Source organism: Papio anubis, chromosome 14, assembly GCF_008728515.1.
Source record: "Papio anubis isolate 15944 chromosome 14, Panubis1.0, whole genome shotgun sequence".
Classification (NCBI taxonomy): Eukaryota; Metazoa; Chordata; class Mammalia; order Primates; family Cercopithecidae; genus Papio; species Papio anubis.
The window spans coordinates 70,395,306-70,419,805 of NC_044989.1; the positions used below are offsets into that span (position 1 = coordinate 70,395,306).

At 44.7% G+C, this 24,500-nt stretch overlaps 1 long non-coding RNA gene across 16 annotated transcripts in view; it reads right to left on the minus strand.

The window, feature by feature from the left end:
- The window catches only part of LOC101020273, a 139,981-nt gene that overhangs the window by 69,698 nt on the left and 45,783 nt on the right, over positions 1–24,500 (minus strand). For 2 of the 16 annotated variants that reach the window (XR_002516718.2, XR_002516720.2), the window contains exon 5: positions 14,683–14,797. The exons of 13 other annotated variants lie outside the window; for them this stretch is intronic. This is a non-coding gene — a long non-coding RNA (uncharacterized LOC101020273). Of the gene's footprint in view, positions 1–1,360; positions 2,979–14,682; positions 14,798–24,500 lie in introns of those variants that run through there. One more of the 16 variants, XR_001894254.3, reaches the window with a different exon arrangement.

The following is a 24,500-nucleotide window of genomic DNA, read 5'->3' on the forward strand; positions in this document are numbered from 1 at the left end:
GGGCTGTGCTCTCATAAATAGATTCATGTCATAGTCACAAGACTGGGTTCCTGATAAAAGGATAAATCTGGCCCCCTTCCTCCCTTGCGCATGTATACTTTCTTGCCCTTCTACATTCCACCATGGGATGATGCAACAAAAAATAGCCGGGTGTGGTGGCACAAGCCTGTAGTCCCAGCTACTCGGGAGGCTGAGGCAGAATCGCTTGAACTCAGGAGGCGGAGGTTGCAGTGAGCCGAGATGGCGCCACCACACTCCAGTCTGGGAGACAGACAGACTCTGTCTCCAAAAAAATAAATAAAATAAATTCTCCTTCCCAAAATATCAACCCTGACACCTAAACTTCCGCCACCACCAGAGAGGCCCTAAAGTTACTCAATGGGTCTCTGTTAAAATACAAATATCCCTCAACTCAGAGTAGGGGGTAAGGGACTGGTGTGATGTCATTCAACAGCAAACCCATTGTAACCCTGGAATTTCTATATCTGGGGCTGAGTGGCAGCAATCCAACAGGAAGAGGATTGGGGCAGGGAAGTGGGAGGTAATTATATTGAATATTTATTTGGAATAACTTTGGCCAAGGGACTGACAGAAATTTAGAATGCTAAAGACATATAAGCAACACCCTGACTACCATTCCAGCAAGAGAAACAAGCTGAGTGCAAAGACATTGGCAATAAAAAAATAGGAGTTCGACCAGGCACGGTGGCTCACACCTGTAATCCTAGCACTTTCGGAGGCCAAGGTGGGCAGATCACAAGGTCACGAGATTGAGACTATTCTGGCCAACATGGTGAAACCCCATCTCTACTAAAACACAAAAAATGAGCCGGGCGCGGTGGAGCACACCTGCAGTCCCAGCTACTCAGGAGGCTGAAGCAGGGGAATCACTTGAACCCAGGAGGCAGAAGCTGCAGTGAGCCAAGATGGTGCCACTGCACTCCAGCCTGGCGACAGAGCAAGACTCCGTCTCAAAAACAAAACAAAACAAAATAGGAGTCCTGGACTTAGTGGAGGACATCAAATTCAACTCCCTCCCCTACTTAGCCACTTTGCTTGTCAGAAGCAGGTAAGCACACCAAGGCTGAGCTAAGAAATATCCACAAGGGGTCTTGTGTCCTCAGAATTCTTATCAAGGACCCCTCCCCAGAGGAGGCTGAGGAGGGAGTGCAGGTCCTTGGGCCACAAATCATGGGAGAAGGGCACAGTGAATTGTCAGCTGTCTTATCCAGTCATAAGAAGCAATCTCACTGCCTCTTGTCACATGATCTTTTTCTCCTTCCTCCTCTGGTCTCTCCCTCTCCACCCTTCCCCTCCGTTTGCTCTGTTTTAAAGATTTGGTTAAAATAGATGCAAACTCTAGTCTTTTCTATTTTTAATACCTAGCCATTACATAATCCACACCGTAATTGCTGACTTGAAAAACTATTGGCAACAGTAGAAAATCCCCAGAGTTTTAAACAGGAAAAGGATTATTACAGCACAAAAGCCTTTGGTAGTTTTACTGACTAGTAAACCATTGGTAATCGTCACTTGCCAGTGGAAGTCACATGGGCCCTGGGAAATACTCCCCCATCTCAGGGAAAGCAGGCTAGGGGAAGGGATGAAATGCAGCCTCAGCTGGGAGGAGGAGGGTGCTGGTGGGGTGGTGTGCTGAGCTCTGAGTGGGGCTCGAACAACAAGGGAGCTCCAGCCAAAAGTGCTGAGGGAGTGAGCTTCAGGTTGTCCTCAGGCCACCTTTAACTGCTTTTGTTTCTTGTTAGGAGAGAGTGAAGTCTCCAGAGGCCCAGTCCTTTCCCTCTCAGTTTCCCACCTTCCTACAGCCTCCAGCACATTCCTATAAGAGCCTGAGGGAGGGTGGACTACTCCAGTTAAATAGGTGATTTTATAAAGACACAGAAGCAGGGAAGGCTGCCTGTTTATCACAAAGACCTGACCCACTCCTCTGCAAGGCTTTCCAGACATTAGGCCAGAACCACACTATTTAATTCAATAAAATGATCCAATGAAAGTTTAAGAACCAGTGGTTTGGTTTACAACCAAGAAGTTAATTATCTAATTGAGACAAATTCTCTGTATATGTGTATGTGTTGGGAGTGTGGGCAGTGTATTAGATGCAGAGGGGACAGAGACTACTCTAATTTTGCCACTTCTGCCACAATCCTAACCCCAATCAAGGAGGATCCGAGTAACCACATGGCCATTCATTCAATAAACGTATGCTGAATGCCACATACCAGACTAGGTGCAGGGGATGCAACACTGAGCAAAATCACTGCCCTGCTAGAACTGCTAGGTCAGTGAAGGAGAGAGACATTAATCAAAATTATTACATAAACACACCATTACAATCATAATGAAGGGTTATGAGAAGGTACGGGGCACTAGGAGCATTTAGAATGGGGGTACCGGATTGGGTCTGAGGGTTCCTAGATTATCCTAAGGACTTCAGGGTTCTTTTAACTCAGTACCCCTTCTTCTTCCCCTCACCCTCCTCCTTCCTTGCTTCCTGTAGTTAATATTTACTGGTTTTTTTCTACAAGGAGGATAATAGCAGGTTCTTCACATGCATGATCTCATGTGATTCTCATGACAAACTTACAATTCAGCACTTTAAGACAAAAGATCTGTTGAGAAAGGCTGATCCACATTTTGTAAGGAGAACTATATAAAATTTATGGCACTGATTAGTTAAAACTCTTTTGGCTGCAACTGGCAAAATTCCAAATCAAATTTTCAAAAGGAGGGGTAAAAAAAGGGAAAACCTGGGCCCATGTAAATGAAATCTCCAGGGTTAGACTAGCTTAAGACACAGTTAGATCCAGGTGCTCCAAAGATGTCATGTGGCCTTCATCTCGCTCCATCTCACAGCTCAGCTTTCATCTATGTTGGTTTCACTCTCAGGCAGCGTTCCCCTCGGGGTGGCAAGATGGCCCCCGGCAGCATGAGGCTTACATTTTACAGGCTTGGGAACCCCGCTGGAAAAGAAATGAGTTCACTTTCTTAATAGTTCCAACAGAAATCCAGAGTCACGATTGGCCTGGATTTGGAACCATGCCCATGTCAACTGCTATTCTCTGACTGCAGTCATGTGTCCTCCAAGGGATTTATCCCACCAGAATCTGGTCTGAGAGTGGGGAAGGACGTGGTCCCCCAAAGGAAAATCAAAGTGTTCTTACCTAAGAATGAAGACTGCATGCTGGGCAGTCAAAGCCCACTGATCTCTATTGTCCTCAAAGTTTGGAATTATAGTGAATGTTAAGACTATAAGATAGATTCCTCTATCAACCAGGTTCTCCTCCCTAAGGAATGAACAAGAGTATTTTGTTTGGTGTGGCACTAGCTGCATTCACTCTGGTCCTCCCTCAGCTGCTCAGACACCTTGGCTTAGGATAGTGATTGGAGTTAATATTTGCTTAAGACCAAGTGTGGTGGCTCACAATTATAATCTCAGCATTTTGGGAGGCTAACATGGGAGGACTGCTTGAGCACCAGAAGTTCAAGATCAGCCAAAGCAACCTGGCGAGACTTGGTCTCTACAAAAAAAAAATCTGGGCATGGTGGTGTGCACCTGTAGTCCCAGCCACTCAAGAGGCTGAGGCAGGAGGATTGCCTGAGCCCAGGAGGTCAAGACTACAGTGAGCCATGATTGCACTACTGCACTTCAGCCTGGGTGACAGAGTGAGATCCTATCTCAAAAAAATTTATTTTGCTTAGGTCCTTGCTCAGAGCAGTCTTCAAGTTCCAAGACTTTGTGTAAGACTTTGCCCAACCTCTTTACCCCTAATGATATATCCTTCTCAGCAATGGTGTGGCTGAGGAGACTGAAGCTCTCCGACTCTTTTAACTAGCATCCTCAGGTTCTGTGTAATTCATAAGGTGGGAAGAGTATAACAAAGTCCTTTGTTGGGAAGTTTGCTGTTCCTCTTTGGAGTCTGAATAGAGAGACGAATAACATGATGGTTCCTGAAGCATCAACAGGATCTTGGGGACCACTGTTAAACACTGTATGAGTTACACAGCACTACAGCAATCAGATGTCAGCTACAACCACCCTATCCTTGGGTATGTTTTAAAAACTCCCTGAACTTGGCCGGGCGCGGTGGCTCAAGCCTGTAATCCCAGCACTTTGGGAGGCCGAGACGGGCGGATCACGAGGTCAGGAGATCGAGACCATCCTGGCTAACACAGTGAAACCCCGTCTCTACTAAAAAATACAAAAAACTAGCCGGGCGAGGTGGTGGGCGCCTGTAGTCCCAGCTACTCCGGAGGCTGAGGCAGGAGAATGGCGTAAAACCCGGGAGGCGGAGCTTGCAGTGAGCTGAGATCCGGCCACTGCACTCCAGCCTGGGCGACAGAGTAAGACTCCGTCTCAAAAAAAAAAAAAAAAAAAACAAAAACAAAAAAAAACTCCCTGAACCTCCCTATCCCAAGTTCTATGGCCTTCCCAGAATTTCTGCAAATCAGGAGCTAATGCTCTTCATAGTCTCTTTGGCTCTGACTCCATTTCTTGCTGGACTTCTTATCTCACTTACTTCTCACTTCCTGAGGAGGATCTCTTCCTCTGCTCTAAGCTGTTCCAGATATAGGACTCAGTCCCCCTTTTCCATGCTTTATCAAACAGAAAAAAACAAAAACAAAAAACAAAAAAAAACCACATATATGCACTCACTCAACACACTGTGTGCCCATCAGACTTTCCTGAAGGTATGAAAAGACTGAGGGGTTATTACCACACTGCTTGGCCCCTTTATCCTCTTCAAATGCTTCTCACATTGTGTTTGTGTATTGGGGCGGGAGAGAAATCCCCCTTATATTATTCAGAACAACTTAGCTCTCCACTCCCTTTTCTCTGACTTCCATTGACCCATAGCTGGAGCCACCCACAGTATAAACTATCCACTTCAGCTTCTACCCTTGATCAGCACCGAGGAACAAAAAGAAGTTTTGAACTTTCACTCACCACTACCATTCTGTAGTGGTAAAGGGAATGGAATAATTTTCTCCCCTATGTATATGAATTAAGCCACCCCTCTTTAGGAAAAGAGCTGGCCACAGCCATTTTTTTGTTTTAAATAAGTTTCTATTATATCTCTCTATATAAACTCTCCAGCTCTAAGTAAAGCCTATGTAACAAGTCTGAAACAATTCCCATACACTCATTGACAGTCTTCTGACACTGAGGATGTGATTAAGGAAAGCAATGCTTCTGTCCCTAAGACACTGCCTATATTTTATTTTTTTCAGATGGAGTTTCGCTCTTGTTCCCAGGCTGGAGTGCAATGGCGTGATCTCAGCTCACTGCAACCCCTGCCTCCCGGATTCAAGCGATTCTCCAGCCTCCTGAGTAGCTAGGACTACAGGCGTGTGCCACCACACACAGCTAATTTTTGTATTTTAGGCTGGTCTCAAACTCCTGACCTCAAGGGATCCGCCCGCCTCAGCCTCCTAAAGTGCTGGGATTATAAACGTGAGCCACGCGCCCAGCCAACGCTGTCTATCTTTAAAAGAGAAAAGACTTGCTGTCCCTGGGCCACCTTATGATAGAATCCCTGTTGCTTCTAGGCTGTAGCTTTGAAGCCTCAAATCCCAGTGAAATAGGCAGAACCAGAGCGAGCTTAAAGTACTCCATTCACCTAGGTTGATGAGGGTCTGAGACCAAGATTAAAACCAGCTGAGGGGCCTCTCCAAAAGAGAGGCAAGGACAAATGCAAGGGACAGGTTTCCTCCAATGATTGAGGCCAGCTCTAAGCCTTGCCTTCCTGGGTCACTCAGGTTTATCTTTCCTTTTGAAGAGGATGAAGCAAGCAAGGCCTCCTATGCAGAGGCCCCAGCCCCTCCAACTGCATCAGAGGCAGGGGCAGAGAGGTTCTTGCATGGCTGTACATACCAAAAGTGAGCAAATTCCAGGAAAGAAGAATCCTGAACTTTGAATTCCATTATTCATCATATCAAAAAGTGCAACTGCAGACATCATGGCCCAGCAGCCTACTCAGGAATCCTTTTAGGCTAGGCACAGTGGCTTATGCCTGTAAACCCAGTTCTTTGGGAGGCTGAGGCAGGAGGACTGCTCGAGCTCAGGAGCTGGGAGACCAATCTGAGCAACACAGTGAGACCTCGTCTCTATGAAAGGTTTTAAAATTAGCTTAGTTGGGCACGGTGTTGTGCACTTGGAATTCCAGCTACTCTGGAGGCTGAGGCAAGAGGATCACAAGAGCCTGGGAGGTTGAGGCTGCAGTGAGCCATGAGCATACCACTGCAATCCAGTCTGGGCAAGAGAACAAGAAAGACTTTGTCTCAAAAAAATAAAAATAAAAATGAAAATAAAAATTAAGATTTTTAAAAAAGGAATCCTTTTAGTCCCTGGGAACAGAAGGGTAGTGAGAGTTCTCTAAATCTTTTCCAAGGGCTAGAATTTATAATACCAGATTAAACTAAAAAAGAAAGAAAGAAGGTGAGGATGCAAGGATGGGGAATAAGTCTTTTTTCTTACATTAAAAAAAAGGCAAAGGTTAACATTTCATTCATTAAGATCATAATTAGAAAAACACAGCCTTGTCCAGGTGCAGTGGCTCACACCTGTAATCCCAGCACTTTGGGAGGCAGAGGTGGATGGATCACCTGAGGAGTTCCAAGACCAGTGTGGCCAACATGGCAAAACTCTGTCTCTACCAAAAATACAAAAAATCAGCTGGGGGTGGTTGTGGGTGCCTGTAATCTCAGCTACTTGGGAGGCTGAGGCGGGAGAATTGCTTGAACCTGGGATGCAGAGGTTGTAGTGAGCCGAGATTGCACCATTGCACTCCAGCCTGGGTGACAGAGTAAGACTCTGTCTCAAAGAAAGAACACAGCCTTAAATTTTAACCTAAAAGCACCCACAAATAAAATTTAAAACAGGGGCCAGGCACGGTGGCTAACACCTGTAATCCCAGCACTTTGGGAGGCTGAGGCAGGAGGATCACTTGAGGTCAAGAGTTTGAGACCAGCCTGGCCCCCAACTCTACTAAAAATATAAAATTAGCCAGGCGTAGTGGCAGGCACCTGTAATCCCAGCTACTCGGGAAGCTGAGGCAGGAGAATCACTTGAACCCGGGAGGCGGAGCTTGCAGTGAGCTGAGATTGCGCCATTGCACTCCACCTAGGCGACAAGAGCAAAACTCCATCTCAAAAAAAGAAAAAACAACAAAAAAGCTAAAATTTAAAACAGGTTATATGCTTTTGCTACTTTTTTTTTTTTTTTTTTGAGACGGGGTCTGGCTCTGTTGCCCAGGCTGGAGTGCAGTCATATGATCTCAGCTCACTGCAACCTCTGCCTCCTAAGATCAAGCTATCCTCCCACATCAGTTGGCTCAGTAGTAGAGACATGGTCTCTACTGCCCAGGCTGGTCTTGAACTCCTGAGCTCAAAAGATCCACCCACCTCAGCCTCCCAAAGTGCTAGGATTACAGGGATAAGCCACAGTGCCCAGCCAATATACACATTCTAAATCAAATAATTATAAAATTTTTTTAAATAAATGGGTGCCAGACAAGATGGCTAATGTCTGTAACCTCAGCACTTTGGGATGCTGAGGCAGGAGAACTGATTGAGTTCAAGACCACCCTGAGCAACATAGTATCATCTCCACTAAAAATAAAAATAAATTAGCCAGGCATGATGATGTGAGCCTGCAGTCCCAGCTACTCAGGAAGCTGAGGCAGGAAGATCACTTGAGCCTGGGAGATCAAGGCTGCAGCGAGCTATGATTGAGCCACTGCACTCCAACCTGGGATACAGAGGACGACCCTGTCTCAATCAATCAATCAATCTATCCATCAATGGGGACCATGAATGGTGGCTCATGCCTGTAATTCCAAATTGTGGGATTACACTTTGAGAGGCAGAGATAGGAGGATTGCTTGAAGCCAGTAGCTAGAGGCTGCAGTGTGCTATGCCGGCACCACCGTACTCTAGCCTGAATGAAAAAGCAAGATGTTGTCTCTAAAAAGAAATTTAAGCCAGGCACGGTGGCTCATGCCTATAATCCCAGCACGTTGGGAGGCCAAGGCAGGTGGATCACTTGCGGTCAGGAGTTCAAGACCAGTCTGGCCAACATGGAGAAACCCCATCTCTACTAAAAATACAAAAATTAGCTGGGCTTGGTGGCACATGCATGTAGTTCTAGCTACTCAACAGGCTGAGGCTGGAGAATTGCTTGAACCCAGGAGGCAGAAGTTGAGCCAAGATCACACCATTGTACTCCAGGCTGGGCCAGCAAGACTCCGTCTCAAAAAATAAAATTAAATTTAAAAATAAAAAATAAGGCTGGGCACGGTGGCTCACACCTGTAATCCCAGCACTTTGGGAGGCCGAGGCAGTTGGATCATGAGGTCAGGAGATCAAGACCATCCCTGGTTAACACGGTGATACCCCGTCTCTATTAAAAAAAATACAAAAAAAATTAGCTGGGCATGGCAGCAGGCGCCTGTAGTCCCAGCTGCTTTCGGGAAGGCTGAGGCAGGAGATGGCGTGAACCCGAGGCGGGCTTGCAGTGAGCGAGATCGTGCCACTGCACTTCAGCATGGGTAACAGCGAGACTCCGTCTCAAAAAACCAAAAAATAAATAAAAAATAAATGAGAACATTCTATCCATACTGTTCCTCATTAAGCACCACTGATACAGAAACCTACTTCTATCCTTTTTTTTTTTTTTTTTTGAGACAGTGTCTGCTCTGTCACCCAGGCTGGAGTGTGGCGGATCTCAGCTCACTGCAAGCTCTCAGGTTCCGCATGTTCCTCCTCAGCCTCCTGAGTACAGCCTCCTGAGTAGCTGGGACTACAGGCGCCCGCCACCTCGCCCGGCTAGTTTTTTGTATTTTTTAGTAGAGACGGGGTTTCACCGTGTTAGCCAGGATGGTCTCGATCTCCTGACCTCATGATCCATCCGTCTCGGCCTCCCAAAGTGCTGGGATTACAGGTACTTCCATCTTTTAACAGCCACATAGTACTTCATACTACCCCTACTTGTGGATATTTACCACTGCAATAAACATCCTTGTCTAGAGAACTCTGTGCTCAAGGGTAAGCACTTCTTTGTATTCTCTGCCCGTTTCCTACCAGGGTTTGTCTTTTTCTTATTGATTTGTAGAAACTCTTTATAGATATTAGCCCATTGTCTATTACATATATTGCAAAATTTTTCTGCCAACCTATTGGGTGTCTTCTAACTTCGTTTATAATGACTTTTGCCAGACAGAAGTTTTTCATTTTTATGTAGCAAAACCCATTACAAACTAAAAGTACAGAGACGGCCAGGCATGGTGGCTCATACCTGTAATCCTAGCACTTTGGGAGCCTGAGGTCAGGAGTTCAAGACCAGCCTGGTCAACATAGTGAAACCCCATCTCTACTAAAAATACAAAAATTAGCTGGGTGTGGTGGTGAACACCTGTAGTCCCAGCTACTTGGGAGGCTAAGACAGGAGAATTGCTCGAACCTGGGAGACGGAGGTTGCAGTGAGCTGAGATTTGTGCCAGCGCACTCCAGCCTGGGTGACAGAGTGAGACTCCCTCTCAAAGAAAAAAAAAAAAAAGTAGTACAGAGACAGGAGCAGTGCACCCCAAGCTCTGATCCAAACAGCCTCTTCTGCTTAGGCTCCTGTGGTGAAATGGCTGGTTAGGCAATCATTTTCTGAGCTGTTCACATCTGGTTTTATAGCCAGAATGGTGGTGAAAATGGGTCAAGGTAAAAAGGGGCAAAAAGAATTGTGAAGATTTTAATGTATTTGTTTGAGTTATTTGGAAGTTGCTTTTTAAATGCTTGCGGTCATGAACTAACAATGTTGAAAGAATCCTGAACCACTGAAAATTCAAAAACATCTATATGAACAATTATCTGAGTATTTCCAGACTCTTCCAAATTATGTGGACTTTTTAGGGCATTTTCTGCTGTCACTGTGAAGCAGATGACTGAACATAGCTCAAGAAAAATAAATTTCAGACTCCAAAGGAACAGAAAGGCTCAAGAGTCCATTGACTCCTAGAGTTTTAAGTAAGAAACCTTTTTAAAAGCTTCCATTCAGCCTCTCACAGATGATTAGCACTGGCTCAGCTCAATCTGATCCTAAACAGTTAAAAAATCCTAGCGGCCAAATGGGATTTTGCCTGCAAGAGGGCCACAGGCTTTTCCCCCAAGAATTAATGGCGCCTGTTACCTGCAAAGGAAGATCCAGGACTTTGTGGAGCTTGTCCTACTTGGCCAGAACACCCTAGGCCCCATTAAGACTCTGCATTACTTAGGCAGGCAGTACAGAAAGCAAGACTGAAAGGTGGTCCTAGCCACCTTCCCTCTAGCTGAAACTTGATACTCATTTAGGAACTTGCTTTCTGGGAAATGAAAGTCATGCCATGAAATCATTCTTCAGTACCTAGCAATACTAGGAGGAGAAGCCCTGGAGTTCGGGGCTCCAGTGAACTAAGATTGTGCCAAGCCTCGGAGACACAGCAAGACCCTGTCCAAAAAAAAAACAAAAAACAAAACAAACAAAAAAAAGACACCCCACAAGGAGAAACAGACATTCGCCTCAAAGATACTTTTTTCTTTTCTTTTTCTTTTTTTTTTTTTTTGAGACGGAGTCTTGTTCCGTCATTCAGGTTGGAGTGCTGTGGTGCAATCTCGGCTCACTGCAACCTCCACCTCCTGGGTTCAAGCAATTCGCCTGCCTCAGCTGGGATTACAGGCACGTGCCATCACACCCGGCTAATTTATGTATTTTTAGTAGAGACGGGGTTTCACCATGTTGGCCAGGCTGGTCTCGAACTCCTGACCTCAAGTGATCTGCCCACCTCAGCCTCCCAAAGTGCTGGGATGACAGGCATGGGCCACCACGCCCAGCCTCAGTGCTACTCTGAAGCCACTATTCCTACAAAAAAATCCTTCCTTTCATGAGGCTCATGCCAAACAACTACACTCTTCCTCACTGCTATCATCTGCAGACCTTCCGGTTATCAAGGACTTTGGCCTCTGAGGCACAGTATGCCTTTCCACCTCAAGTCACACCCTTTGCCTGGTCATGGCTTTCTATATTTCTGCATCTCCTTGTTTTCACTTCTACAGCTTCTGTTCTTCAACTTCATTGGGATTTCCAGCCCCTTGACAACCCCACTCTCTATCATATGCCACCTATCACTCCTCTCTTGGGTTCATTTCTTTCTCTAGCCAGCTAGAGGCCACTTTCCTACCAATACCCTAGACCCCTCTATTCCATGTCTTCCATTTGCCCCACAAAACACAGCTACTATCTGAACACAAATTCCTCCTTTGTTTTAACCCCAAGTTGCTTTGTGCTGCTAAAGCAACCATGAAGTCATGAGGGCTACTTCCTCTAAAATTCATCATCTCCTATGTTAGCTGGGTCTTCAGCACAGCTCAGGTGTCCTCCTACAGCAGCTTTTAAAAACCATACCATTCTGCCCACTACCAGCAGATGACCTCAACTTCTGCCCAAAGAAAACAAAACTCAAAAGAAGAAAACTCCAACTTTCTGTCTCCCAGAATCTCACCAAATCCCTCTGCCCAATTACATCCTTTGCCCCATCAAACGAAATTTAAAAGTGCCTAGAAGAGCCTGGCATGATGGCACATGCCTGTAGTCCCAGTTACTTGGGAGGCTGAGGCAGGAGGATTATTTGAGCCCAGGACTCTGAAGACAGTCTGGGTAACACAGTAAGACCCTGTCTCTAAAAAATATGAATAAATTTAAATATTTTTTTTAAATGCTCAGCCAGGTGCAGTGGCTCTCATCTATAATCCCAGCACTTTGGGAGGCCAAGATGGCAGGATTATCTGAGCTCAGAAGTTCAAGACCAGGCTGGGCACAGTGGCTCACACCTGTAATCCCAGCACTTAGGAAGCCAAGGCAGGTGGATTACCTGAGGTCAGGAGTTCGAGACCAGCCTGGTCAACATGGTGAAATCCTGTCTCTACTAAAAAAAAATTGGCCAGGCATGGTGGCATGCATCTATAGTCCTAGCTACTCGGGAGGCTGAGGTGGGAGAACTGCTTAAACCCAGGAGGTGGAGGTTGCAGTGAGCCAAGATTTTGCCACTGCACTCCAGCCTGGGCAACAGTGAGACTCTCTCTCAAATAAAAAGAAAAGTTCAAGACCAGCTTGGGCTACATAGTGAGACTTCATCTCTACTGAAAATTTTTAAAACGGCCGGGCGTAGTGGCTCATGCCTGTAATCCTAGCACTTTGGGAGGCTGAGGCAGGCAGATTGCTTGAGCTCAGGAGTTCATGACTAGCCTGGTCAACATGGAAAAATCCTGTCTCTACAAAAAATACAAAAACTTTGGTTGGGCATGGTGGTGCATGCCTGTAGCCCCAGCTACTCAGGAGACTGAAGCAGGAGGATCACTTGAGCTCAGAAGATGGAGGCTGCAGTGAGCTACAATCACACTACTGTACTCCAGCTTGAGCAACAGAGACCTTGTTTTCAAAAAAAAAAAAAATGTTGAGCAGAGTGTTGGCAAAAGGTAGGAAAGTAATAAAGGGTGCTTTATTGCACCTGGCCAATAATTTTTAATACCATGAATGATAATAGATTTTCCTTTGTATTAATGCTACCTCTGACCATAGTATAAGCAAAACTGTTTATTTTTTAAAACAATCCAGTTTTCACAAAACTCACCTAGTTCTCTAGATCCAAAAGCTGGAAACAATCTCTCCTCCCTCTGAATTCCTACAGATTAGGTGGTGGTAATGTTCATCTCAGTGGTAGCCCTGTCCTTTGTTCAGCTCAAGTTTAATCTCTCTGCCAGTACTCAGAACGTAGTAACCCCTTCTCCCCAAGGGCCTTGCTCAACAATTTTTATTTCTATTTTCAATTGTTATTTATTTTAGAGACGAGGTCTCACTCTGTGGCCCAGGCTGGAGTACAGTTGCATGATCACAGCTCACTGCAGTCTTGACCTCCCAGGCTCAAGAGATCCTCCCACCTCAGTCTCCCAAGTAGCTGGAACTACAGGTGCATGCCACCAAGCCTGGCTAATTTTTTAATTTTTTTTGTGGAGACAGGGTCTTATCATGTTGCCCAGGCTGTTCTCAAATTCCTGGGCTCAAGTGATCCTCCACTTCAGCTTCCCAAAGTGTTTATTTATTTTTCCTATCTTCAACTTCTCCCTCTTATCCAGTTCTTTCCCCACAGCAAAAGGACATGCTTGGGTCTCAAAATGTAAATCAATAGCCCTCTCCACATCCCATGTCTTCCTTTCACTAACTCTTCTCACTTTATAGACAAGCTTCTTAAAAGTGCAGCTTCCCTGACTGGGTCCACATCCTTGCTTCTCATTCACTAGCTACAGAGCTACCATCCAGTAAGAGTGAATTCCTCTTACTTGCCAAAGGTTCTGCTCTTTGGAAAATGGCTTCAGTGATTATCAAAGAAGCACAAGGAAAAGAAGTATGCTGTATTGCTATTAATTCAGAGTTTTAATAATATTAATAATTTTTTGTTTTTGGGACAGTCTCGCTCTGTCACCCAGGTTGGAGTGCACTGGCGTGATCTCAGTTCACTGCAACCTCCACCTCCTGGATTCAAGTTATTCTCCTGCCTCAGCCTCCCAAGTAGCTGGGATTACAGGCACACACCACCATGCCTGGCTAATTTTTGTATTTTTAGTAAAGATGGGGTTTCACCATGTTGGCCAGGCTGGTCTCGAACTCCTGACCTCAGATGATCCACCCGCCTCGGCCTCCCAAAGTGCTAGATTACAGGCGTGAGCCACCACACCCAGCCAATAATTTTTTTTTTTTTTTTTTTTTTTTGAGACGGTGTCTCGCTCTGTCGCCCAGGCTGGAGTGCAGTGGCCGGATCTCAGCTCACTGCAAGCTCCGCCTCCCGGGTTTACGCCATTCTCCTCCTGCCTCAGCCTCCCAAGTAGCTGGGACTACAGGCGCCCGCCACCTCGCCCAGCTCGTTCATAATTTTTAATACTATGAATGATAATAGATTCTCCTTTGTATTAATGCTACCTCTGACCATAGTATAAGCAAAACTGTTTAAAGTGTTCTTTAAAACAATCCTATTTTCACAAAACTCACCTACCTCTCTCAATTTAAAAGCTAGAAAAAATCTCTCCTCCCTCTGAATTCCCACAGATTAATCTGTATCTGTCACATCCTAACACTCTATCTACAATTAAAATTATTTTTATACTGAACAAAAGTTCCTCAAAAGCAGGCTCAATTCAAGTTATCACAGAACTCTCTGCAGTTAAAAAATATTTGAAAATGAATAAATGCACTTTATAAACACCTGTTACAGAAGGGCTAATTTTAATTATAAATCAGTCTAATCAACTCATTAAATCAGGCCACCTGAAAAACCTCCACTGTCATTTTGCTAACTTAATGTTAGTTTTCCTTATGTATTGAAGCTAATAAAGTTGCATTCACTCATTCATATCCTATAATTTAGGCTTTCACTCATTGAAACATGCCTTGAAAAGTCTCAAATATTGACACACTCATGATACTGTGTCATTTTGGTTTCAGTCTGGAATAACTAGGATAAGTCAGTGAGGTCAGCATTACCCAGTCTGAAAGGGATGAGCAGGGCATTCCTAGGGGAAGAATGCATTTGCCTCCTCCCTCACCCAAAAAATACCCAGGGAAATGCTCCTCCAGGAAAGACTGAGACTTACTCTCAGGTAGTGCCTGCTCCCGTCTGCTTCAATTCCTTTCATACAAGCTGAGTGGCAGCTCCTCATCATGGACGTGGCTTTGCCACTAGCTGGACCTTCCTAGGGTTGCTCATTTCTGAAACAAGAAAATTTGCCTTGGGGACCTCAAGTGTTTTTTTTGTTTTGTTTTGTTTTTAATAGAGATGGGGTCTCACTATGTTGCTGGAGCTGGTCTCCAAGTTCTGGGCTCAAGTGATCCTCCTGCCTCAGCCTCTCAAAGTACTGGGATAATATAGGTGTGAGCCACTGCACCCAACCCCTCAAACTTTTTCATGCTGATATTCTGTGAATAATCATACATTATTTACCCATTTGAAAATCAGATTTCAGGCTGGGCGCGGCAGCTCAAGCCTATAATCCCAGCACTTTGGGAGGCCGAGGCAGACAGAACACCTGAGGTCAGGAGTTCAAGACCAGCCTGGCCAACATGGTGAAACCCCGGTCTCTACTAAAAATACAAAAAGTTAGCCAGGCGTGGTGGCACACGCCTGTAGTCCCAGCTACTCAGGAGGCTGAGGCAGGAGAATTGCTTGAACCCGGGAGGCGGAGGTTGCAGTGAGCAGAGATGGCGCCACTGCACTTGAGTCTGGGCGACAGAGCGAGACTTTGTCTCAAAAAAAAAAAAAAAAAAAATCAGATTTTATTTTGAAAAGCAGGTCCAATACTTAAAGAACCTGGTGGGAAATCCTTTTGTGATATGAATACCACTGCCCACAGACACCTCCAATATAACTGTTAGATCATCTATATGAGACCAACAATTCTCCCAAAGGCAGAATGTGGCGGTTGCTGTCAGGAGCTTCTTCCAAAGCACTGACATTCCTGCCCCCACAGACCCTCTGAAGAAGGTAGTTTCTTTTAATCCTTACCCAGGCAGAATTATGGGCTTGGAGTTGGTGTGCTAAGGGTAAAAAGGTGGCCAGGAATACTCAACAGGAAACACAGGCAGGCCAGGTGACAGGCCCCAGTCCCCAGTCCCTCTGGAGCCAGAACCAGCACCTCCCAGTTTGCTTTACCCTTGTAGAGAGTGTAATTTCCAGCAGGGCTAAATATCACGAATGGCGTACAGCCAGAGGGCAGGGCCCTCTGTGTAAGCAAAAACCAGAGATGGGTCAGAGAGGTTCCGGATTTAGAATTCAAGCAATGAGAAGGAAGGGAGGTGAAGAGCCTCCTACAGCAGACCTATAAAGTAGGGGCCCTCTTTGGGCAAGATCTAGGTTGCCAGTAGGAAATCTCCTACCTCCATGACCCTCCTCAATTGTTCCAGGGACTCTCAGCAGGCTGATCTTCTAGGAGGAGAGATCCAGTGACTGGGACTCAAGTGATACCAGCTTACCAGTTTTGAAAACACTCCTGCCGGGCGCGGTGGCTCAAGCCTGTAATCCCAGCACTTTGGGAGGCTGAGACGGGTAGATCACGAGGTCAGGAGATCGAGACCATCCTGGCTAACACGGTGAAACCCCGTCTCTACTAAAAAATACAAAAAACTAGCCGGGCGAGGTGGCGGGCGCCTGTAGTCCCAGCTACTCGGGAGGCTGAGGCAGGAGAATGGCGTAAACCCGGGAGGCGGAGCTTGCAGTGAGCTGAGATCCGGCCACTGCACTCCAGCCTGGGCGACAGAGCGAGACTCCGTCTCAAAAAAAGAAAAAAAAAAAAAAGAAAGAAAACACTCCTTCTTTGTGGAATTACCAGCTCATAGAGCAGAAAAGTCCTATGGTGCCTCCATGTCCTCCCTCTCACTATAAAATCTAAGCAACATGATTTGTCCCTAAACAACCCAGCAAAACTACAGTGTGAGGTTGTGGGAAGACTGTTTCACACAGCTCAACATGCCTCAAGGAGAAAGATTCCACTAGTAATTCTCTCACTCACTCATTTACTGGATCATCATTTTCTGACTGCCCACAATGCACCAAGCACTGAGGTGCAAGATGCCTTGCAGGATTCTTAGCAGACACCAGTCTAGCAATTGCAGGAGAATTTCTGTTAACACTGACCCTGTTGATTCTGAACTCCTCATAGGAGATAATTACATTTTGTATTTATACTATTTGAATGAGTCAGTTAAATAATTTAATCCCATAAGTATGACTGCCTTGAAAAACTGAAGTGACTTAAGGGACTCCTGATTTTCTACTCATTAAAGCAGCTCCTCTCAGGATCTCTATCAGCTAGCGAATACACAAGTGGAGGTACCATGGAACTCCAAAAATAAACAAACCTAATGACTTCACAAATTTTTTTTCTCATTTAACTAACTCAAAAAAGCCCTTCTGTCACTGGTCTAAGTCAATATGCTTTTACTGTATTACTTTCAAAGAAATGAAGCCAGAATTCAATAAAGAAATGAGAAATGAACTTTGAAGCTGAATATCTGAGTTTGAATCCTAATTCTGCATTCTCAGATATATTCAGCCTCAAAGTTCATTCCTCATTTCTCCACTCCCTGTCTCTTAGAGATGAATTTTCCAAGGAGGGACAGACAGAGCAAAAGCTGCCGCCTGGAGCTAGGAGCAGTGAAGAGGTGGGCAGAAGAAGAGACAACTGTTACTTGAACATGGTGGGTGGGCTGAAACGAGACAAAACTATTTTACTTTGGTGGGCTTGTTAATGAAGAGCCATTGTAGGCTCTTGAACAGATAGTGGTGATAAAAGCAGTGATCAGCGCAGGTTTTATGGTGTAGCATGCAAAATGAATGAAGCAGAAAATGAGATTAGAGAAACCAGTTAGTAAGCTGTAATGGCAATACAAGTCTGAAATAATAAGGTAGCAACTAGGGTGGGCAGTGGGATTATAAAGAAATGGATCAATCTTAAGACACTTTATAGAGTAAGCGCTGATTTGACAGTCTCTCAGGTAGGAAGAAGAGAACAGAGTAACAAATCACTGATAACACCAAGGTGTTTGTCTACACCAAAATTGGAAGGTTACCTATCAGTGTACATACAAACAAAAAACAAAAAAAAGTAATAATCCAAAACACACAGGATTCTGTTACCTAAGTCACTATAATGTCGCTTTGTAAAGTAATTTTTATTTTTTTCCGAGACAGGGACTCACTCTGTCACCCAAGCTGGAGTGCAATGGCACGATCATGGCTCACTGCAGCCTCGAACTCCTAGGCTCAAGGGATCCTCCCACCTCAGCCTCCCAAAGTGCTGGGATTACAGGCATGAGCCACTGCACCCAGCCTAAAGTAATTTTTAAATGCTGTTGTGGCTGTTGTTTATGATTACTGCCCACTCCTACCTCTCCCCACTCTCTACTCTTTAGGTTCTAATTGAGACCACACACTCCTCTCCAGTGTCTCTCAAGGAGACTTCCGGCAGGAAGGGAAGAACCAAAATACCACCTCCCCTCCAAGCCTGTCAAGGGTGCCAAATCTAGGGGAGTCTCCACTCCCACCTACTGCTTCTACTTTAGAAGTAATTTTTTTCTCTAAATGGAAATCTCCAGCCTATAGAACACTTCCTCTTGGATGTACCTCTAGCTCTTCAAATTCAACCCCAGGAAACAAATCCATCTTCCTCTTCTAGAGGAGTGGCTCCCCTTTCCAGTTAGCCCCATTTCCATCACGACAGGTAACCTTCCAATTTTGGTGTAGACAAACAACTTGGCATTATCAGTGACTTGTTACTCTGTTCTCCTCAAACTCCTGGGCTCAAGCAATCTGCCTGCCTCAACCTCCCAAAGTGCTGGGATTACAGGAATGATGAGCCACTGCACCTAGCCTATTTCCTTTTTTTTTTTTTTTTGAGACAGAGTCTTGCTCTGTCACCCAGGCTGGAGGGCAGTGGCATGATCTCAGCTCACTGCAACCTCCGTCTCCTGCGTTCAGGCCATTCTTGTGCCTCAGTCTCCTGAGCTACTGCTGGGACTACAGGTGTGCACCACCACTCCTGGCTACTTTTGTAGAAACTTCCCAAAGTGTTGGGATTACAGGCAGAAGCCACTGCACCTGGCTGAAATAGCATTTTCTATATGCTTTGTTAGTCACATTTGATTTCATTCTTCTATGACTGTGGTCTATTTTTTTGTAGTATTTGCTTTTTTTCCTATTAATGTGTAAAAGCTCTGTGTACATTAGAGATATGCTGAAAATTGGTTTTTAACCAGTTTGTCGTCGACTTTTAATTTTGCTTATGCTGTTCCTTTTTTTAGCTATTTCATCACATATTTTCCATTATAGTTTCTGCCTTTAGTGCCATACTTTTAAAAAAATTATCTTCTAGTACATTTATTACTTTAGTTTTTATGTAAAAACTTGTAATCCATCAAGAATTAATTTTGCTACATGGTGACAGAAATTTTTTTTCTTGTCAGCCAGTTGTCCTGTATCATTTGTCCTAACACTATCCTTCCCTGTTGAAACCTAGGTCTGTTTCTGGACTTTCTAATCTATTCTGAGCTCTCCTCCTTGACAAGAATCCTTCTTCCCAGTTGGACTAGTTTTTCATTTATCCACAACAGGTTTTATGAAGGTTGCTGCTTTTATTGTTGCCTTTACCTAGAATATCCTATTTTTCCTCCATAGATCCTTCAATGTAAAACCATTATGAGGATAAGCAGTAAGTGCTATTCAAAACAAGAAATACCTTCAAAAGAGGGAAGATAATGGAAAAGTAAACATCAGAGGGTCTACAGATTATTCTTTGTGTAGCTAAAGAAATATTCATGAAGTCTGGACAGAGTGGCTCATGCTTGTATTCCCAACACTTTGGGAGGCCAAGGAAGTTGAATTGCTTGAGGCCAGTGGCCAGTTCGAGACCAGCCTGGGCAACATACCAAGACCCTGTCACTAAAAAACAAAAAAAAAAATAGCCAGGTCTCGTGGTGAGCACCTGTAAGTGCTAGTTACTCAGGGGACTAAGGTGGGAGGATTGCCTGAGGCCAGGAGTTTGAGGTTACAATGAGCTATGATCACATCATAGCACTTCACTCCAGCCTTGGCAACAGAACAAAACCATGTCTCAAAAAAAAAAAAAAGGCGTATGAAGCTCTTTACTCCCCTTGGTGGGCTCTGGACACACAGAAGTGAACCCAGAAGTGATTTTAGGATGAAGAGTTTGAGAGAGTTAAATTGCTTGCAAAATAGAATGAGAGAAGTATTTGGAGTTCTAGTGGTAATATGCTAAGGAGAGCTTGCAGAGGAGAGAAAGATAAGATTATAAAAGACCAAGGCTGGCAGGGCGAGGTGGCTCACACCTGTAATCCCAGCACTTTGGGAAGCCGAGGTGGGCAGATCACCCAAGGCTGGGAGTTCGAGACAAGCCTGACCAACAGGGAGAAACCCTGTCTCTACCAAAAATAAAAAAATTAGTCAGGCATGGTAGTGCATGTCTGTAATCCCAGCTACTTGGGAGGCTGAGGTAGGAGAATCACTTGAACCTGGGAGGCAAAAGTTGCAGTGAGCCAAGATCGTGCCATTGCACTCCAGCCCAGGCAACAAGAGCAAAACTCCGTCTCAGAAAAAAAAAAACCAAAAAAACAAAAAACACAAGGCCAACATATGTGGGTGATATGAGTAATGACAAATCCCTACTGGAGGGGTGGACAAGAGTACTCTGAGGAACAGGAATAACCAGTATTAGAATTCAAGTTGCTTACTTTGTTGCTATGTTCAATGTTCAATTCTCTCCATTATCCCAAACCTTTGATAAAAGTCTGCAACACATATAAAGGCTTTAGCTGTGAGTTCTACATCTGTATCAATGTGGATGGAAACAAGGACAGTGTACTTGATCTAGTAAACCATCCATAATCTGAATAAATTCAGTGGAAGCAAGAGCTCAAAATCAGAGCACCTGGGAATTTGAAGAAATCTGAAGAAGGAATCAGGACAATTCCTGCTGTAAGTTGAAGAATGACATTTTAAGCCAAAACTTTAAGGAGAAGGATGACTCCAGCTAGCTGATGGGTTACACTAGGATGCTGAATCCTTAAACTCTTAAACCAAATTACATGAGGTTCCATAGTGATTTACAGAAACAGCCAGCAGGGGAGGTGCCAATTACTTTGCTTGCACAAGAAACAAACTGAGGATCATACGCCCCACCTCTTCTCCATTCTGCATGCTCCTAAAGAGGTCTTCTGGCCCCTACTGCACCTAAGGGTGGCCTTAGTCAACTCTCAAGTTTTTAGCCCTCAGATGCTTCCTCTCCAGGACTTCCATTTTACTTAAGAGTCTGAATCTCAGCTTAACCTTTAATTGTTCTTGAATAAGAAAAGAAAGAACCACATCCTAGACATCTTACAACCTGAGCCTATTAAATTCCCAGTGGGGGAATAGAAGACAGTGATGCTAAAGCATGTTAATAAATGACCCTAGTTGGTGATGCTTCTAAATCAAGGAAATGAGGAGGAGGAGGAGGAGGTTTGGAATGGGGAAAAAGAATGGTTTGATGAAGAATATAATTTGGCTTGAGACATGTTGAGTTTAAGATGCTTAAGAGCTATCCAGGTTACAATGCCAATAGTGTTTGGCTATTATGAGTAAGAAACTCAGAAGAGAGAGAAATCTAGGTGGGGGATGATAGTATTAAAGTACTTGATGTATTAGTGGTAGCTGAACCAATAAATATAGATGGCATCATCTAGAGACAGTACATAGAGGGAGTAGAGACAGTTGGGCATAGTGGCACCCACCTATGTAATCTCAGCTACTCAGGGAGGCTGAGACAGGAGGATTGCTTGAGCACAGGAGTTTGAGGCTGCAGTGAACTGTGATCACACCACCGCATTCTAGCCTGGGTGACAGAGCAAGACTTTATCTCTTTATTCATTTTTAAAATTTTTATTTATTTTGAGATGGAGTCTTGCTCTGTTGCCCAGGCCGGAGTGCAGTGGCGTGATCTCAGCTCACTGCAACCTAAGACCTTCCCTAACAGCCTTCCTAAAGCTGCTAACAAGTTTTCTAGTTATAGGCCAATTAATACTTAGCAAATGCCAGCTGGGCACGGTGGCTCACGCCCATAATCCCAGCACTTTGGGAGGCCGAGGCGGGTGGATCATGAGGTCAAAAGTTCAAGACCAGCCTGGCCAAGATGGTGAAACCTCGTCTCTACTAAAAGTACAAAAATTAGCAGGGCACATTGGCAGGCACCTGTAATCCCAGCTACTTGGGAGGCTGAAGCAGAAGAATCACTTGAACCCGGGAGGTGGAGGTTTCAGTGAGCCGAGATTGCGCCACTGCATTCCAGCCTGAGTGACAGAGACTCCGACTCAAAAACAAAATAAAATAACGTGGCAAATACCTATAGACCAAAGAAACTACAAGCTCTATTTAAGATCTTTGAATGCCCATTTCAAGCCCTCTTCCCACTTTCCAATAAGCAAGTTGACTCCCTGGTCTTCAATTAAAACCATGGTCTTTCAGAAGAAGTGGCAAAAATGGACAAATGCCACAGGCTAAGACCCTAAGGGTGGGGCTTGTATATGCAGAATGCTGCTTACTGGATGTTCAAAGAACATACCTAAGGACATGGTCCATCCATATCTAATGTCACGGTCAAAGCTGAGCCTTTCCATCTAGTTTGTCTTATGATTAGCTAAGCCAACTATCTGAGTTGAGATCAGCCAACTAATAGATCTCACTCATGACAATAAACACACATATATGAGGGTGTCAAGAGGACCCAGCAATTTCTTCATCAGAAGTCTTAGAGATTTCTTTCAGGTGATCTTTCCCTAGCTGTGTTGGTTGGGAATGGCATGCAGGGGAAGTAACTGGCTTGCTCTTTGGTTACTAGCTATGTCAGCTTCAATTCCTGGTACTTGGTCACCCACCCAGTCAGATTTAAATGGCAACCCACCTGTAACACCACCCTGCCCACAGAGCATGAGCTTATCTCGAATCCAAGGATTGAAAAAAATATTATAGTCTAGACTGCCCATAAGATATAGAAGAGAAATTTAATAGGGAAGGTAGAAAATTGATGTCATACCCATTCCATAAAAATGAGCTACTTCCCATTTGGCACTGATCCCCATGTGTAATGTCAAAATCCTGAACTAGCAGTAAGACTTGAGACTGATGCTGAGATGAATATAGTCCCAGAGTAGAAGGAAGTGTGCTCAGAAGTGCTCTAGAGAAATTCTGACGGAGGTCCAACCTAGGGAAGAGAGCCTGAGAGAAGCCCTCCTATCTTATATCCAGAAGCCAGTGATGGCCATGGCCATGATGGCACCATAGCATTTACCACTTCCTGTTTGCACTGGGATGGAGAAGAGGATTCAAAGTGGACGAAAGAATGCAGAATTCTTCCTTCCTCCTCATTTCAGAGTTCCATTGTGGATTACAGCTATCTATCCTTTTGCAGACACACAGGAAATAGTGATTATTACCTTCATCTGGAATTTCAGATGAAGGTAATAGTAACATTATCTTCATCTGGAATTACTCCATTTGATGTCCATTCCTTTGGAATAAATATTCACTCTTTCCAAAACTGTACTCCACCAAACACATATTCTGTAAGATTTTAATAAATATTCCTTCAGGAAAAAAAAAAAAAGGATCTCTAGTTAAATACGTTTGAAAAATGTTACATATTCTACTTCCCTTTTGGAGTTTTACAATGCATATTAAAAGCTCTTTTTGAGGTGGAGGCAGCTGGACAGCTAACATGAAATCCAGGGCAAGAGCTCAACGAAGCTAAGAGCCTTGTTCTAGAAGGCAGCGGGACAGACTAGCATGACATCTAATTAGCCCAAAGAGTAGATGGCAAAGTTCAAGGTGGTCAACAGAGGGAGATCTGTGCATGTACAGAACTCTACCTACTAAAGCCTAGATGCAAGAAAAGGCTCTAGTATCAGATAAGTGACCTGGCCAGGGGAAGGGTGGACAGTCCCTGGTGAGGGACTGACAGCAGGGCTTTAGTCCTGGACAGGGTTAGGAAGTCCAGGCAGAGAAACAAGACAACGCTTGTATTTCTAGGTAAAAGTCAAAATAAAGGTGAGACCGCGGGAAAGCAGAAACTGATAGGCAGAGAGCTGTCATTCAGGGCACAGAACACATGCCCAGGAGTTCCTTCCTACTGGAGACACTGGTTCTAATATCCTAGTGATCAGCAGATCCTGCTTTCCACTAGACCTCATGTATGAGGCTGCAGGGGTTGAGAGGAGAGAAAATGGTGTGGGAGGTTCAGAAATCTCAAGTAGTGCTGATTCCATTAAGGTAGGAGGTACAGACCTTGCCAAACTTGGGGGATAGGGAGGAGAGGCCGTTCCTAGGCTGCCCACTAGGGAAATGTGTCCAAAAAAATTAACTACAACCCAAGAGTCCTCAGTAAAGCCAAAAGTCTGGATCAAAAATAAAGTGCTCTAGACTTAGGATAGGAATACGGACAGTGAAATTGAACCTCAGGGTGGAGGCATCTATAAACCCAATTGTAAGGAGCTCAGAAAGGCACTGAGATTTGAGTTGCCTCTGCAAAATATGCCCTTAGGGGAGAAAATGCTGTGAGAATTCTAATCATAAAGGCAGTTAGAGAGCACTGGTGAATGAAAGATGATGCCAAGTCAACTAGGAAGGGTCTCTCTTTGGCAGAACTCAGGCCAATAAAGTCGTATGCCTTCTTTGGGAGGCCAAGGTGGGTGTATCACCTGAGGCCAGGAGTTCGAGACCAGCCTGGCCAACAAGGTGAAAGCCCATCTCTACTAAAAATACAAAAATTACCTGAGTGTGGTGGTGCGCGCCTGTAATCCCAGCTACTTGGGACGCTAAGGCAGGAGAATCACTTGAACCCAGGAGGTGGAAGTTGCAGTGAGCCAAGATTGC